The following is a 15,824-nucleotide window of genomic DNA, read 5'->3' as shown; positions in this document are numbered from 1 at the left end:
CTCACACCAGTACAACTAGAAGTGGAAACTGGGTTGAAGGAAGTCCTATTTGACCAGTTAAAATGATTTATTTTTAATTTATTTAATAATAATAAAAAAAACCAATATGAGGAATAAAACTGAAAAGCTTAAATGATCAGGTGGTCTCCCACCCATGCACTACCCAGGGTCAAGCCTGCTTAGCTTTTTAAATCAGGCTTGATCCGGCACTCTCATACCAGTACAACTAGAAGTGGAAACTTGGTTGAAGGAAGTCCTATTTGACCAATTAAAATGATTTATTTTTAATTTATTTAAAATAAAAAAAAACCTATATGAGGAATAAAACTGAAAAGCTTAAAGGATCAGGTGGTCTCCCATCCATGCACTACCCATGGTCAAGCCTGCTTAGCTTTCTAAATCAGGCTTGACCTGGCACTCCCACACCAGTACAACTAGAAGTGGAAACTGGGTTGAAGAAAGTGCTATTTGACCAATTGAAATGATTTATTTTTAATTTATTTAAAAAAATAAAAAACCCATATGAGGAATAAAACTGAAAAGCTTAAAGGACCAGGTGGTCTCTCATCCATGCACTACCCATGGTCAAGCCTGCTTAGCTTTCTAAATCAGGCTTGATCTGGCACTCTCATACCAGTACAACTAGAAGTGGAAACTGGGTTGAAGGAAGTCCTATTTGACCAATTAAAATGATTTATTTTTAATTTATTTAAAAAAATAAAAAACCCATATGTGGAATAAAACTGAAAAGCTTAAAGGATCAGGTGGTCTCCCATCCAAGCACTACCCAGGGTCAAGCCTGCTTAGCTTTCTAAATCAGGCTTGATCTGGCACTCTCATACCAGTACAACTAGAGGTGGAAACTGGGTTGAAGGAAGTCCTATTTGACCAGTTAAAATGATTTATTTTTAATTTATTTAATAATAATTAAAAAAAAAAACAATATGAGGAATAAAACTGAAAAGCTTAAATGATCAGGTGGTCTCCCATCCATGAACTACCCAGGGTCAAGCCTGCTTAGCATTTTAAATCAGGCTTGATCTGGCACTCTCATACCAGTACAACTAGAAGTGGAAACTTGGTTGAAGGAAGTCCTATTTGACCAATTAAAATGATTTATTTTTAATTTATTAAAAAAAAAAAAAAAAAATATGAGGAATAAAACTGAAAAGCTTAAATGATCAGGTGGTCTCCCACCCACGCACTACCCAGGGTCAAGCCTGCTTAGCTTTTTAAATTAGGCTTGATCTGGCACTCTCATACCAGTACAACTAGAAGCGGAAACTGGTTTGAAGGAAGTCCTATTTGACCAATTAAAATGATTTATTTTTAATTTATTTAAAAAAAAAAAAAAAACCTATATGAGGAATAAAACTGAACACCTTAAAAGATCAGGTGGTCTCCCATCCAAGCACTACCCAGGGTCAAGCCTGCTTAGCTTTCTAAATCAGGCTTGATCTGGCACTCTCATACCAGTACAACTAGAGGTGGAAACTGGGTTGAAGGAAGTCCTATTTGACCAGTTAAAATGATTTATTTTTAATTTATTTAATAATAATTAAAAAAAAAAACAATATGAGGAATAAAACTGAAAAGCTTAAATGATCAGGTGGTCTCCCATCCATGAACTACCCAGGGTCAAGCCTGCTTAGCATTTTAAATCAGGCTTGATCTGGCACTCTCATACCAGTACAACTAGAAGTGGAAACTTGGTTGAAGGAAGTCCTATTTGACCAATTAAAATGATTCATTTTTAATTTATTTTAAAAAAAAAAAAAAAACATATGAGGAATAAAACTGACCACCTTAAAGGATCAGGTGGTCTCCCATCCATGCACTACCCATGGTCAAGCCTACTTAGCTCTCTAAATCAGGCTTCATCTGGCACTCTCATACCAGTACAACTAGAAGTGTAAACTGGGTTAAAGGAAGTCCTATTTGACCAATTAAAATGATTTATTTTTAATTAATTAAAAAAAAAAAAAAAAAAAAAACCTATATGAGGAATAAAACTGAAAAGCTTAAAGGATCAGGTGGTCTCCCATCCATGCACTACCCAGGGTCAAGCCTGCTTAGCTTTTTAAATCAGGCTTGATCTGGCACTCTCATACCAGTACAACTAGAAGCGGAAACTCAGTTGAAGTAAGTCCTATTTGACCAATTAAAATGATTTATTTCTATTTAAAAAAAAAAAAAAAAAAAAAAAAAACATATGAGAAATAAAACAGAAGAGCTTACAGGATCAGGTGGTCTCCCATCCAAGCACTACCCAGGGTCCAGCCTGCTTAGCTTCCTAAATCAGGCTTGATTCGGCACTCTCATACCAGTACAACTAGAAGTGGAAACTGGGTTGAAGGAAGTCCTATTTGACCAATTAAAATGATTTATTTTTAATTTATTTAAAGAAATAAAAAAATAAAATAAAAACTATATGAGGAATAAAACTGAAAAGCTTAAAGGGTCAGGTGGTCTCCCATCCATGAACTACCCAGGGTCAAGCCTGCTTAGCTTTTTAAATCAGGCTTGATCTGGCACTCTCATACAAGTACAACTAGAAGTGGAAACTGGGTTGAAGGAAGTCCTGTTTGACCAATTAAAATGATTTATTTTTAATTTATTAAAAAAAAAAAAAAAAAAAAACTCTATGAGGAACAAAACTGAAAAGCTTACAGGATCAGGTGGTCTCCCATCCAAGCACTACCCAGGGTCAAGCCTGCGTAGCTTTCTAAATAAGGCTTGATCCGGCACTCTCATACCAGTACAACTAGAAGTGGAACCTGGGTTGAAGGAAGTCCTATTTGACCAATTAAAATGATTTATTTTTAATTTATTTTCTTTATTTAAAAAAAAATAAAAATAAAAATAAAAAAAATAAAAAAACTATATGAGGAATAAAACTGAAAAGCTTACAGGATCAGGTGGTCTCCCATCCAAGCACTAACCAGGGTCAAGCCTGCTTAGCTTTCTAAATCAGGCTTGATCTGGCACTCTCATACCAGTACAACTAGAAGTGGAAACTGGGTTGAAGGAAGTCCAATTTGACCCATTAAAAAGATTTTTTTTTAAATAATTAAAAAAACAAAAAAAAAAAACAATATGAGGAATAAAACTGAAAAGCTTAAAGGATCAGGTGGTCTCCCATCCATGCACTACCCAGGGTCAAGCTTGCTTAGCTTTTTAAATCAGGCTTAATCTGGCACTCTCATACCAGTACAACTAGAAATAGAAACTGGGTTGAATGAAGTCCTATTTGACCAGTTAAAATGATTTATTTATAATTCATTTAATAAAAATAAAAAAAAAACAATATGAGGAATAAAACTGAAAAGCTTAAATGATTAGGTGGTCTCCCACCCATGCACTACCCAAGGTGAAGCCTGCTTAGCTTTTTAAATCAGGCTTGATCTGGCACTCTCATACCAGTACAACTAGAAGTGGAAACTGGGTTGAAGGAAGTCCTATTTGACCAATTAAAATGATTTATTTTTAATTTATTAAAAAAAATAATTATAAAAAAAAACCATATGAGGAATAAAACTGAAAAGCTTAAATGATCAGGTGGTCTCCCATCCATGCACTACCCATGGTCAAGCCTGCTTAGCTTTCTAAATCAGGCTGGACCTGGCACTCTCACACCAGTACAACTAGAAGTGGAAACTGGGTTGAAGGAAGTCCTATTTGACCAATTAAAATGATTTATTTTTAATTTATTAAAAAAAAAAAAAAAAAAAAACCCATATGAGGAATAAAACTGAAAAGCTTAAAGGATCAGGTGGTCTCCCATCCATGCACTACCCATGGTCAAGCCTGCTTAGCTTTCTAAATCAGGCTTGATCTGGCACTCTCATACCAGTACAACTAGAAGTGGAAACTGGGTTGAAGGAAGTCCAATTTGACCAATTAAAATGATTTATTTTTAAACTATTAAAAAAAAAAAAAAAAAAAAATATGAGGAATAAAACTGAAAAGCTTAAATGATCAGGTGGTCTCCCACCCATGCACTACCCAGGGTCAAGCCTGCTTAGCTTTTTAAATCAGGCTTGATCTGGCACTCTCATACCAGTACAACTAGAAGTGGAAACTTGGTTGAAGGAAGTCCTATTTGACCAATTAAAATGATTTATTTTTAATTTATTTAAAATAAAAAAAAACCTATATGAGGAATAAAACTGAACACCTTAAATGATCAGGTGGTCTCCCATCCAAGCATTACCCAGGGTCAAGCCTGCTTAGATTTTTAAATCAGGCTTGATCTGGCACTCTCATACCAGTACAACTAGAAGCGGAAACTGGTTTGAAGGAAGTCCTATTTGACCAATTAAAATGATTTATTTTTAATTTATTTAAAAAAAATAAAAAACCCATATGAGGAATAAAACTGAAAAGCTTAAAGGACCAGGTGGTCTCTCATCCATGCACTACTCAAGGTCAAGCCTGCTTTGCTTTCTAAATCAGGCTTGATCTGGCACTCTCATACCAGTACAACTAGAAGTGGAAACTGGGTTGAAGGAAGTCCTATTTGACCAATTAAAAGGATTTATTTTTAATTTATTTAAAAAAAATAAATAATAAAAAAACCATATGAGGAATAAAACTGAAAAGCTTAAAGGATCAGGCGGTCTCCCATCCATGCACTACCCATGGTCAAGCCTGCTTAGCTTTCTAAATCAGGCTGGACATGGCACTCTCACACCAGTACAAGTAGAAGTGGAAACTGGGTTGAAGGAAGTCCTATTTGACCAATTAAAATGATTTATTTTTAATTTATTTAAAAAAAAAAAAACACCCATATGAGGAATAAAACTGAAAAGCTTAAAGGATCAGGTGGTCTCCCATCCATGCACTACCCATGGTCAAGCCTGCTTAGCTTTCTAAATCAGGCTTGATCTGGCACTCTCATACCAGTACAACTAGAAGTGGAAACTGGGTTGAAGTAAGTCCTATTTGACCAATTAAAATGATTTATTTTTAATTTATTTAATAAAATAAATAAAAAAAAAACCATATGAGGAATAAAACTGAAAAGCTTAAATGATCAGGTGGTCTCCCATCCATGCACTACCCATGGTCAAGCCTGCTTAGCTTTCTAAATCAGGCTGGACCTGGCACTCTCACACCAGTACAACTAGAAGTGGAAACTGGGTTGAAGGAAGTCCTATTTGACCAATTAAAATGATTTATTTTTAATTTATTAAAAAAAAAAAAAAAAAAAAACATATGAGGAATAAAACTGAAAAGCTTAAAGGATCAGGTGGTCTCCCATCCATGCACTACCCATGGTCAAGCCTGCTTAGCTTTCTAAATCAGGCTTGATCTGGCACTCTCATACCAGTACAACTAGAAGTGGAAACTGGGTTGAAGGAAGTCCAATTTGACCAATTAAAATGATTTATTTTTAAATAATTAAAAAAATAAAAAATAAAAAAATATGAGGAATAAAACTGAAAAGCTTAAAGGATCAGGTGGTCTCCCATCCATGCACTACCCAGGGTCAAGCTTGCTTAGCTTTTTAAATCAGGCTTGATCTGGCACTCTTTTTTTTTTATTTTTTTTTTTTATTCTACATAAAACATTTCAACAAAATACCATACAAAAGTCCATCCATGACTTAATGACATTAACATTTTATAATATACACAGATAAAATTTGTGTTTTGTTTTTAAAACATTTCATTATCTTTATGTAACTTCTATTTTACATTTTAAAAACATATACTATTATCATACAATTCATTTCTGTTACAATAATTAATACAAACTAAAGACTAAAATCTTAAAACCTTTGACGCTAAAGTCTCAACACACTTCCAATTTATAAATAATTGAAATTACTTAAATCAGTTTTTCTGCATATTTTGTTAAAACATCAATCATCATGTCACAAATCTCATTTTCTAGCACATATTTTCTTAGTTCTCTCTCTATCTGTTTCATTTTGTTTCTAAAGATTGGCCAAACCTCCACATATCTTTTCTCATACCTCACAATATTTCTCCTAACCCATATGGCCTGTCTTGCTACTGCCAGAATAAAGTTAAAAGCCTTTAAATTATATTTTTTATTTTCTACTCCAAATAAAAATAATCTTTCCCATTCTTTCCATGTTGTATTCTCATTAAAGTCTGTTTTTAAAATATTTTTTGCCATGCTTTTTATTTCTCTCATAAAGTCTTTTAACTTTTCACAGTAGAAAAACAGATGTAGCAACCCCTCGTCTTGATCTCCACACACTTGACATTTCGTTTCATTATCTAATCTTGCCTTACATAAACACATTCTGGTTAATATTGTATTGTGTCTCAGTAAAAATGTAAAATCTTCGAGAATTGGTTCTATGTATTTTATTCTTAAGTTTCCCCATATATGTTTTTCTTCCAACCCTTCATATCTAATTTTCCAAAATGTATTTGCAACCGGTTTTACAAAAGCCATTGTTCTAAAAGCAACATAAAAATCTCTCACCTTACATTCTTCTATCCGTGTCTTTTCCCCAGTTTTCTTTTTAAAATATATGGTTGGCTGTTCTAATCCAATGTCTTCCTGTTTGCCATCTATCCTTTTAATCCATTCTTTGGGTATATTGTTTTTAATTGTGTCATATTGTTCAGATAATTTCTTTCCGCTTTCCTTCTCACCTTCCTCAGTCAGTGTATCTATTATTGCTTGCAGAGGCAGAAATCCTTCTTTCACTTCATATAGTATATCTTTTATTTGTCTTAATCCATTTTCCCACCATTTTTTATAAAATATCAACTTTTCACCATTCACGATATTCAAGTTATTAAATATTGGCTGATTCAGCATTTGTATTCTTCCATTTGGTACAACTGTTACATTATCAAACATTTCAGTCCATGCTTCTAAAACCTCTTGATAAAATCTTGGTATATTTTTTGTGATATCTTTGTTCGTTTTCATCCATAAAATACTTATTCCCATTGTAAAGTCCCCACACTTTTTAATATAATATTTCATCACCCTTTTCCATGTTTCTGTTTTATTTATGTCTAAGAATTTTTTCATAGTTTTTGCTCTTGCACTCTTTATTCTTATTAAAATGTCTGCTAATCCCAGTCCTCCTTCTTTCACTCCAATTAGAGTATCATAAGCAATTTTTTTCCTCCCTTCTCCCCATAAAAAATGCAGCACACAACTTTTAAATCTTTTAAAAACCCATTGAGGCAATGGGGTTACGCTCAATACATACCACATCTTTGATATTAGCAAGGCATTTACTATTAAAACTTTTCCTTTTAAAGTTAGAACTCTCCCCTTCCAAAAGTTTAGTCTTTTCTCTATTCCTTTTAATACTCTTTCCCATAATAAATCATTAGTTTTTTCTTCATTTAATCCTATGTCAATTCCTAATATTTTAACACTATCTTTGCTTTCCTTAAATGTGATATTTTGAGGTAAGCCTTCGTCCCCTGACAGCCTCATACATTCACTTTTTTCAACATTCACTTTTGCTCCTGACCCTTTACAGTATTTTTCTAGAATTATCATTGCCTGCTAGACACTCTGTATGTTTTCTACTAACAGCGTTGTATCATCGGCATATTGATATATGGGTTCACTTCTAAAATATTCAATAGTTATTCCCTTTATTTCACTCTCTGCCTTCATGGCCAGTCCAAGCGGCTCTGCCGTTAGTGTGTACAGCAGTGCAGAAAGGGGGCATCCCTGCCTGATTGATCTTGTTAGTTTAAAACATTCCGTTATAAAACCATTACATTTGACACATGCCACAATGTCTGTATATAAAATTCTAATCCAATTTCTAAAATTATCTCCAAAACCATATTTTTCGATTAATCCAAATAAATACTCATGCTCTACTCTGTCGAAGGCTTTTTCTAAATCTAAACTGATTAAGTATCCCCCTTTCCTTTTTTCTTTTAGGTACCGTAATGTGTCCCGTATATTACATATCGTATCTGCTATATCTCTTCCTTCGACAGAGTAGGCTTGAGTAGTTTTTATTATTTCTGGTAAAACTGTCTTTAAACGATTCGCTAAAATTTTTGATAAAATTTTAATATCCACATTTAATAATGTTATTGGCCTAAAATTTTTTAAATCATTTTCTTCCCCCTTTTTCTTATATATAAATTTTATTGTTCCTATCTTCATTGATTCGTTTAACTCTTTCTTCTTAAATATATCATTATAAATTTGCTTCAGCATTGGTATTAGGATTCTTTTGAATTTTTTATAAAATTCACTTGTAAGTCCATCTAATCCCGGACTTTTCCCATTACCTAGTTGTCCTATCACCCGGTCTATTTCTTCCTCTGTTATTTCCTCCTCACACATCTGCCTATTTTCTTCTGTTATTTTTTCTGTAATTTGTTGAAATAGAAACTCCCTTTGACTTTCATCTGTTCCTCTGCTTCTAAATAAATCTTCATAAAACACCTTTACTGATTTTAATATTCCATCTTTTTCTTTTTCTATCGTTCCATCTTTCCTGACGACTTCCTTTATTTCCTGTGCTTTCTGTCTGCTCTTTTCCAGGCCAAAAAAAATTTTTGTGCTTCTTTCTCCTTCTACCGCGTATTTCGCTTTACTTCTTAGTATCGCTCCCTTACATTTCTCTTCTTCTATTTTGTTTAATTTATCTCTAAGCACCAACATTTCCTCTATTTTACCTTCGCTTTTATTTATTTGATCTATTTCCTGGTTCAATTTATTCCTTATTTCTTGTTCTTCTTTTCTTTTGACTCTCTGTATTGTTTTACTATGTCTGATTGAAAATTGTTTTATGTCATATTTAACATTATCCCACCAAATTCTTTTATCTTCTTCAAATAATGCATTTGTTTTATTCCATTCAATTATAGTTTTTATGGTATTACAATAAAATCTATCATTTAAAATTGCACTATTTAAAATCCATGTTCCTGGCCCTCTCTCTATTTTAGTTAAATCTATATTTATAAATAGGAAGCTGTGATCACTAAATGTTGTGTTCTCATAGAAGACATTCTTTATGTTTTGTTTATAATCTTCTGTATACAGTATCATATCTATTCTACTTTGTTTCATTTTCCCTTGTACTATTTGTTTTCTTGAAAATACTTTCATTTCTCTGTTCCTGTCTCTCCACACATCTACTATTTTAAAATCCGTCATTATTTTTTTTAGTTCATTTCTCCCCTGATCTGATTTAAAAATCATTCCATCACCGATATCTATTTTTTCCATTACCGTGTTAAAATCTCCCAGTAAAATTGTATTCTTTTCTTTTTTTAAACTTGATGCTATTTCCTTAAAAAACTCCTTCTTATCTTTGTCTTCGTTTGGTGCATGTATGTTATATTTGTATTTTTTTTCCTTTTCTATTTCCACTTCAATTACAATTAATTTACCTCTTGTGTCACTCATTATAACTTTTCCGTTTTCACACACTCCTCTTTTTATTAAAATTGCTACCCCTCCGCCTCTATCTTTATCACTGTTATTAAAATAAATTGTCCCATCCCACTTGTTTTTGAAAATCTTTACACATTCTTCATCCCAGTTTGTTTCTTGCATACATAAAATATCTACATTCTTACTGCTCATTAAAACTCTTTCAAATTTCAACTCGTTCTTTAGTCCTATGCATTAATCGATGCATATCTCAGAGTCATCGCTAAAAATATGAATATCCTCCACATCGTTTTCTTCATCAATCCTTAAATCCCTCCTGTGTTATATTCACCTCTGCTCCTATTTTTTTGAAGTAGTCAATTTTCAAAGTCCCCCTTCTTTCTCTCTGTCTTTTCAGTACATCCTCAATATTTGAGATTTTAGCCTTTTTCCTTACCACTCCAGTCCGTTCTTGATTTTTTATTCCGCTTATCCCTGTGTTTTCCATCTCCTCTTCGGGCTTCTTTAAATCCTTTCTGTTCTTCTGTTGTTCTTTTTCTCTGTCTCCCTCTATCTTCTCTTGTCTACTTTCTTCAGTCTTTTCTTGGTTTTTTAATCCTCTTGTCCCCATGTCTTCCATCTCCTCTTTATGCTTATTTAAATCCTTTTGCTGTCCTTTTTCTTCCCCTGCTTCCTCCGTCCACCTTGTCTCCTCTTGTACGTGTTTCTTTCCATCTCTTATCTCTTCTACTCCGTCTTCCAGAGAATCTCCTTGTCCTCTCTTGTCCATCCTCAAGTCCTCCTCTATTTCCATTTCATTTTGCGTGTCATTTCCTTCCTCACGTTCTTGTTCCATTTGTATTTCATTGTTCTCTTCTGTTCTATTTGTTTGTTCTACATCTTCCCATTGTTGGCATTTACATTGAAAGCTTCGGCATCGTTTGCATCTTTCCGCGCTGCACTCTTTTGCAAAGTGTCCATGTTTGCTGCATTTTCTGCACAGAAATGATGGACAGTCTTTCATTATGTGTCCAGGGTCCATGCACAATCGGCAGATCTTCATCTGCTTATCGTGCAGGACCCTGAAGTACTGCTGTCCTGTCACCATGTTAAACTTTGTGCTGTATGGAAGCGATGCCACTGTTATCGGAAATTTCACTTTAAGAAACCTTGTTCCGTCCGCTATTTCAGTTCCCGGATAAAACCTTCTTTTAATGGGTAATACTGGTGTCACTCCCCAGTCCATCAGCTTGTTAAAAATCTCCTGATCGTCGATGTAGACGGGTAGGTGTAGGAATGACACCAATATTTCATTGTTCACCAGTTCCTTCACTGAATATATTTCTCCTTTGAATTCTACGCCGTCGAGCAGACGTTCGGCTTCTGTTTTGTTTGTCAACGTGACCTCATATTCAGAAGTATTTGTTGGGCGAACTGCCATTAGTTTTCCTCTGCCGATTAATTCATTAATTGATTTTATTATATCTTCCACTTTAATGGTTTTGTTTTGGCTCACATCAATTCTTACTGTTGCTTCCTTTTTATACATTCTCTCGTCGTTTTGACTTATTTTCCTTTGCTTAGTTTGCCCTCCATTTTTCACTTGTTTTCCATACTCTTCCTTGTTTGTTGTCGATTCCTTTTGCTCATTTATTGATCCTGTACTTGTTTCACCGTTGTTCCTTGCGTCTCTAGTCCATTCATCCACAAATCGAGTCTCCATGTCCTTTTGTCCGGTCTTTGGTTTAGCTCCTGTATTGTTTCCTTTCGTGTCTAAGTTATTGTTTTCATGTTCCTCCATTGTTCTCCGAAGAAAATATTTTTAAAGAAAAGGAAAAAAAAAAACGGAAAAAAACTCCCCTAGCAGGTAAACTGCAGGGGAGTTACCTTAACAAAATATAAAACAAAAAATGGGTATGTGTACTGTTTTAAACAAAAACCAAAATAAACTTTTTCAAAAAAATATGCGGTGGGCCTCTCCCACCTTCTGCAGCCGTTCACAGCCCAACAGCGACCTCTGGCGCTCTAAGACTGATATGGCCATAAGCGAAAGCTGGGCTGAAGGGAGGCCTATTTAAACTATAAAAAAACCTTTAAAAAAAAAAAAAAACCTATAAGAGGAATAAAAGTGAAAAGCTTACAGCACCTGGTATTCCCAGGCGGTCTCCCATCCAAGTACTAACCAGGCCCGAGCCTGATTAGCTTCCGAGATCAGACGAGATCGGGCGCTCTCAGACTGGTATGGCCGTATGCGAAAGCTGGGCTGAAGGAAGGCCTATTTAAAATATAAAAAAAAAACTTTAAAAAAAAAAAATATATATATATATATATATATATATATAAGAGGAATAAAAGTGAAAAGCTTACAGCACCTGGTATTCCCAGGCGGTCTCCCATCCAGGTACTAACCAGGCCCGAGCCTGCTAAGCTTCCGAGATCAGACGAGATCGGGCGCTCTCAGACTGGTATGGCCGTAAGCGAAAGCTGGGCTGAAGGGAGGCCTATTTAAAATATAAAAAAACCTTTAAAAAATAAAAATAAAAAATAAAAACTATAAGAGGAATAAAAGTGAAAAGCTTACAGCACCTGGTATTCCCAGGCGGTCTCCCATCCAAGTACTAACCAGGCCCAAGCCTGCTTAGCTTCTGAGATCAGACGAGCTCTTTTTTTTTTTTTTTTTTTTTATTGAATTTTAAATTAACATCATCATTTCAAAACCATCTACAGTGTATTTTGCAAATGGGTTATTCCTGACAATCAATTTTTTAAACATTTCAATTTTATCGCTCATCAAGAAATAGTGGTACAATGTGTTTATCGATTGCTCTAGTCTTTTCTGAAAGATTGTCCACAGTTCTGCTTCCACATTTTTGTATTTCGCCACATTCCTTCTCGTCCAGATCGAGTATTTCGCCACTGTCAACATCAAGTTCAATGCATAGTTGTATTTTCCATTGTTTAGTCCAAAAAGAAATAAAATCTTCCATTCTTTCTGTGTCATGTTTTCATTGTAGCTCTCCATCATCATTTTTTTTTTTGCAACCTTTTTCATTTTGTCCATAAAATCTTTTAATTTGTTACAATAAAAAAATAGATGCAGTAAGCCTTCATCCGTCAGATTACACACACTGCATAATGCAGTTGTTTCCATTCCTATTTTTAATAATCTCATTTCTGTTAAAATACAGTTGTGCCTTCGTAAAAAGTTAAAGTTTTCTAGCGTTGGGTCAACATATTTTATCCTCCCGTTTTTCCATATATTCTTCTCATCTATCATTTCGTATCTTTCTTTCCAATATTTATTTGCAACCGGTTTAATGAAGACACTATCTCTAAAGAAAAGATAAAATTCTTTGGTTTTACCATTATTAAAACTGATATTTTCCTCATTTTGCCTCCTGAGATAAACTTCGGGATATTTGCTTCCATCTGGTTCCTGCTCTTCTCCTTCTATTCTGTTTATCCATTCTTTTGGTATTGCTCCTTTTACCTGTTCGAATTGGTTTTTCAGTGTTTCTTTTTTAACCTCTTCCCCAATTTCATTAACTGCATCCATCACTACCTGTACCGATAAAAACCCTTCTTTTACTTCATATAAAATGTCCTTCACTTGTCTTAGGCCTCCATCCCACCACTTTTTAAAATAGATAACTTTATTGTCTTTGATAACGTTATTATTTAAAAACAGTGGTTGGTCCAATAGCTGCTTTCTTCCTCTCGGTACCGTTTTAACGTTACTTAAAAATTCCCCCCATGCTTCCAGTACTTCTTTGTAGTATTCTGGTATACCGTGAGTCATATAGTTTTTTGTTTTCATCCATAATATATTACATCCCATATTAAAATCCCCACACTTCATTATATAAAATTTCATTACTTCTTTCCATAAAGCTATATTTTCTTTATCCAAAAATCTCTTAACCAGTTTTACCCTTAAGCATTTCATTCTTAAAAGTGGATCTAACAATCCTAATCCCCCTTGATCTGCTTCTCCACTTAAAGTGTCGTACGCAATTTTTGCTCTTCCTTTTCCCCATAAAAAATGTAATACAATTTGTTTTAGTTTTTTGTACACTTTTAAGGGCAGTGATGTTACAGTTAACACATACCACATTTTAGATAGCAATAGGACATTCATCACTAATACTTTACCTTTTAGTGTTAGGTTCCTACTCTCCCAAAACCTCAGTCTTTTTTCAATTCCTCCAATAGTTTCTTCCCAGATTAGTTCATTTGTTTGTTTTGAATCTTGTCCCATCTGTATTCCCAAAACTTTCATGTTTTCTTCTTCTTTTTGGAGAGTAATATGTTTTGGTAAGGGTTCTGCTTCCCCTATCTTCATGCAGGAACTTTTTTCAAAATTTATCTTTGCCCCTGATCCCTTACAGTATGTATTAAGCACCATCACTGCCCTTTCAACACTTTTAGCATCTTCCACTATTAATGTGGTATCATCTGCATATTGATACACTGGTTCACACTTTATACAGCTTGCAATTCTTATTCCTTTGATTTCCCTGTCCGCTCTTATCGCTAGACCCAGTGGTTCTGCGACTAGAGTGTACAACAAAGCGGACAGTGGACATCCTTGCCTAATGGACCTTGTGGGCTCAAAGCACTCTGTCAGAAATCCATTGCATTTAACAACAGTTAAAACATGTTCATAAAATATTTTTATCCATTTTATAAAATTCTTCCCGAAACCAAAACTTTCAATCACATCATACATATACTGATGTTCGACTCGATCAAAGGCCTTTTCTAAGTCTAGGCTGATTAAGTACCCCTTTTGTTTTGCTTCTTTCATGTATTGTAAAGTGTCTCTGATGCTACACACCGTGTCCGCTATGTCCCGTCCCTCCACTGCATAGGCTTGAGTGGTTGTTATTATTTGGGGAATAACCATTGTAACAGGTCTGAAGTTTTTAAGGTTTTCAGTACTCCCTTTTTTCTTGTATATTAGCTTTATCATTCCCATTTTCATTGTTTCACTTAATTCCTTGTTGTTAAAAATCTCATCATAAAGTGACTTTAGTACTGGTACTAATAGAACCTTAAATTTTTTATAAAATTCATTGGTTAGTCCATCTGTTCCTGGACTCTTCCCTGTGTTCAGCTGATTGATAGCCTGTTCTATTTCCTCCTCTCCTATTTCCTCATCACACATTCTTATGTTTTGTTCTGTAACTTTAGTTTTAATTTGTCCTAATAATTATTCTTCCTCTATTTTACTTACACCTCTGCTTGTAAACAAATCTTCATAGAATTCTTGTACTGTTTTTAATACGTTTTTTGTTCCTTTTTCTAAATTCCCTTTTTGATTTCTGACTTCCTTTATTACATCTGCCTTCTGTCTACTTTTCTCTAGATCAAAGAAGAACTTTGTGCTTCTCTCCCCCTCCACTGCGTATTTTGCTTTGCTTCTCAATATAAAACCTCTACACTTTTCTTCTTCTATTTGTTTTAGTTTATCTTCTAGTGTTATTATTTTCTCTATTCCATTTTCCCTTGGGTTTTCATGCCATTTCGTAAGTTCATTCTGTAACTGGCGCCTTACTTTTTCTTCCTCTTGTTTTTTTATTTTTTGTATGATTTTACTGTATTCTATTGAAAGATTTTTTATCTCATATTTTACATTATCCCACCAAATTCGCTTATTTTCCTTGAATAATGTATTCTTCATGTTCCATATAATTGTCCGTTTTACCCTTTCACAATATACAAATTCCTTTAAAAGACCGGCATTTAAAACCCAAATTCCTGGTCCCCTCTCCACTTCTGTAAAGTCTATTTTCAAACAAAGGTAATTATGGTCACTAAAACCAGCTTCTTTGTAATATATATTCCTTATTTTGCTTTCTATTTCCTTTGTACATAAAATTAAGTCGATGCGGCTTTGTTTTATCTGACCTTGTACAATTTGTCTTCTAGAATATTCTCTTTTTGTTTCATTTTTTTCTCTCCATACATCCTTTAGTTTCAGTTCTGCCATTAGTCCTTTCAGCTCCTCCCTCCCTTTATCTGATTTAAAAACCATATTGTTCCCGATGTCTAGTTTAGTTAGTACAACATTAAAATCTCCAATTAAAATAACATTTTCCCACTGTCTTACTGTTGCCATTATGTTTTTAAAGAAATTCACTTTTTCATTTTCATCATTTGGTGCATGGATATTGTATAGGATTATTTTATTATCGCCCATTGCTAGTTCAACTGCTATACTTTTCCCCACTCCGTCGTTAAGAATCACTCTTTCCTTTTCTCCTATGTTTCTTTTAATTAAAATCGCTACCCCTCTTCCTTGTTTTTCTTGTCCGTTGTTAAAATGTATATTTCCGTCCCATATTAGTTTACAGCGATTTATGCATTCATCATCCCAGAATGTCTCCTGTATACAAATGATTTCAGCTTTTCCGACATTTGTAATTAGCCTTTCTAACTTTTGCATATTATTTAGACCTCTTGCATTT

The 15,824-nt window shown here is 34.1% G+C and overlaps 2 non-coding genes across 2 annotated transcripts; both read right to left on the bottom strand.

Annotated features, from left to right (window-relative positions):
* Window positions 1-11,488: 11,488 nt before the first annotated feature.
* On the bottom strand, window positions 11,489-11,607 carry LOC128505781 (5S ribosomal RNA). Its single transcript, XR_008355616.1, has one exon. It is a non-coding gene; the product is annotated as a 5S ribosomal RNA (ribosomal RNA).
* A 107-nt stretch (window positions 11,608-11,714) lies between these two features.
* Window positions 11,715-11,833, bottom strand: LOC128505848 (5S ribosomal RNA). The gene has a single exon (XR_008355681.1). It is a non-coding gene; the product is annotated as a 5S ribosomal RNA (ribosomal RNA).
* Window positions 11,834-15,824: the final 3,991 nt, after the last annotated feature.

This window comes from Clarias gariepinus, chromosome 17, assembly GCF_024256425.1.
Source record: "Clarias gariepinus isolate MV-2021 ecotype Netherlands chromosome 17, CGAR_prim_01v2, whole genome shotgun sequence".
Classification (NCBI taxonomy): domain Eukaryota; kingdom Metazoa; phylum Chordata; class Actinopteri; order Siluriformes; family Clariidae; genus Clarias; species Clarias gariepinus.
Note: the sequence above shows the minus strand (reverse complement) of the source record. Positions and strands in the feature narration are given on the sequence as shown.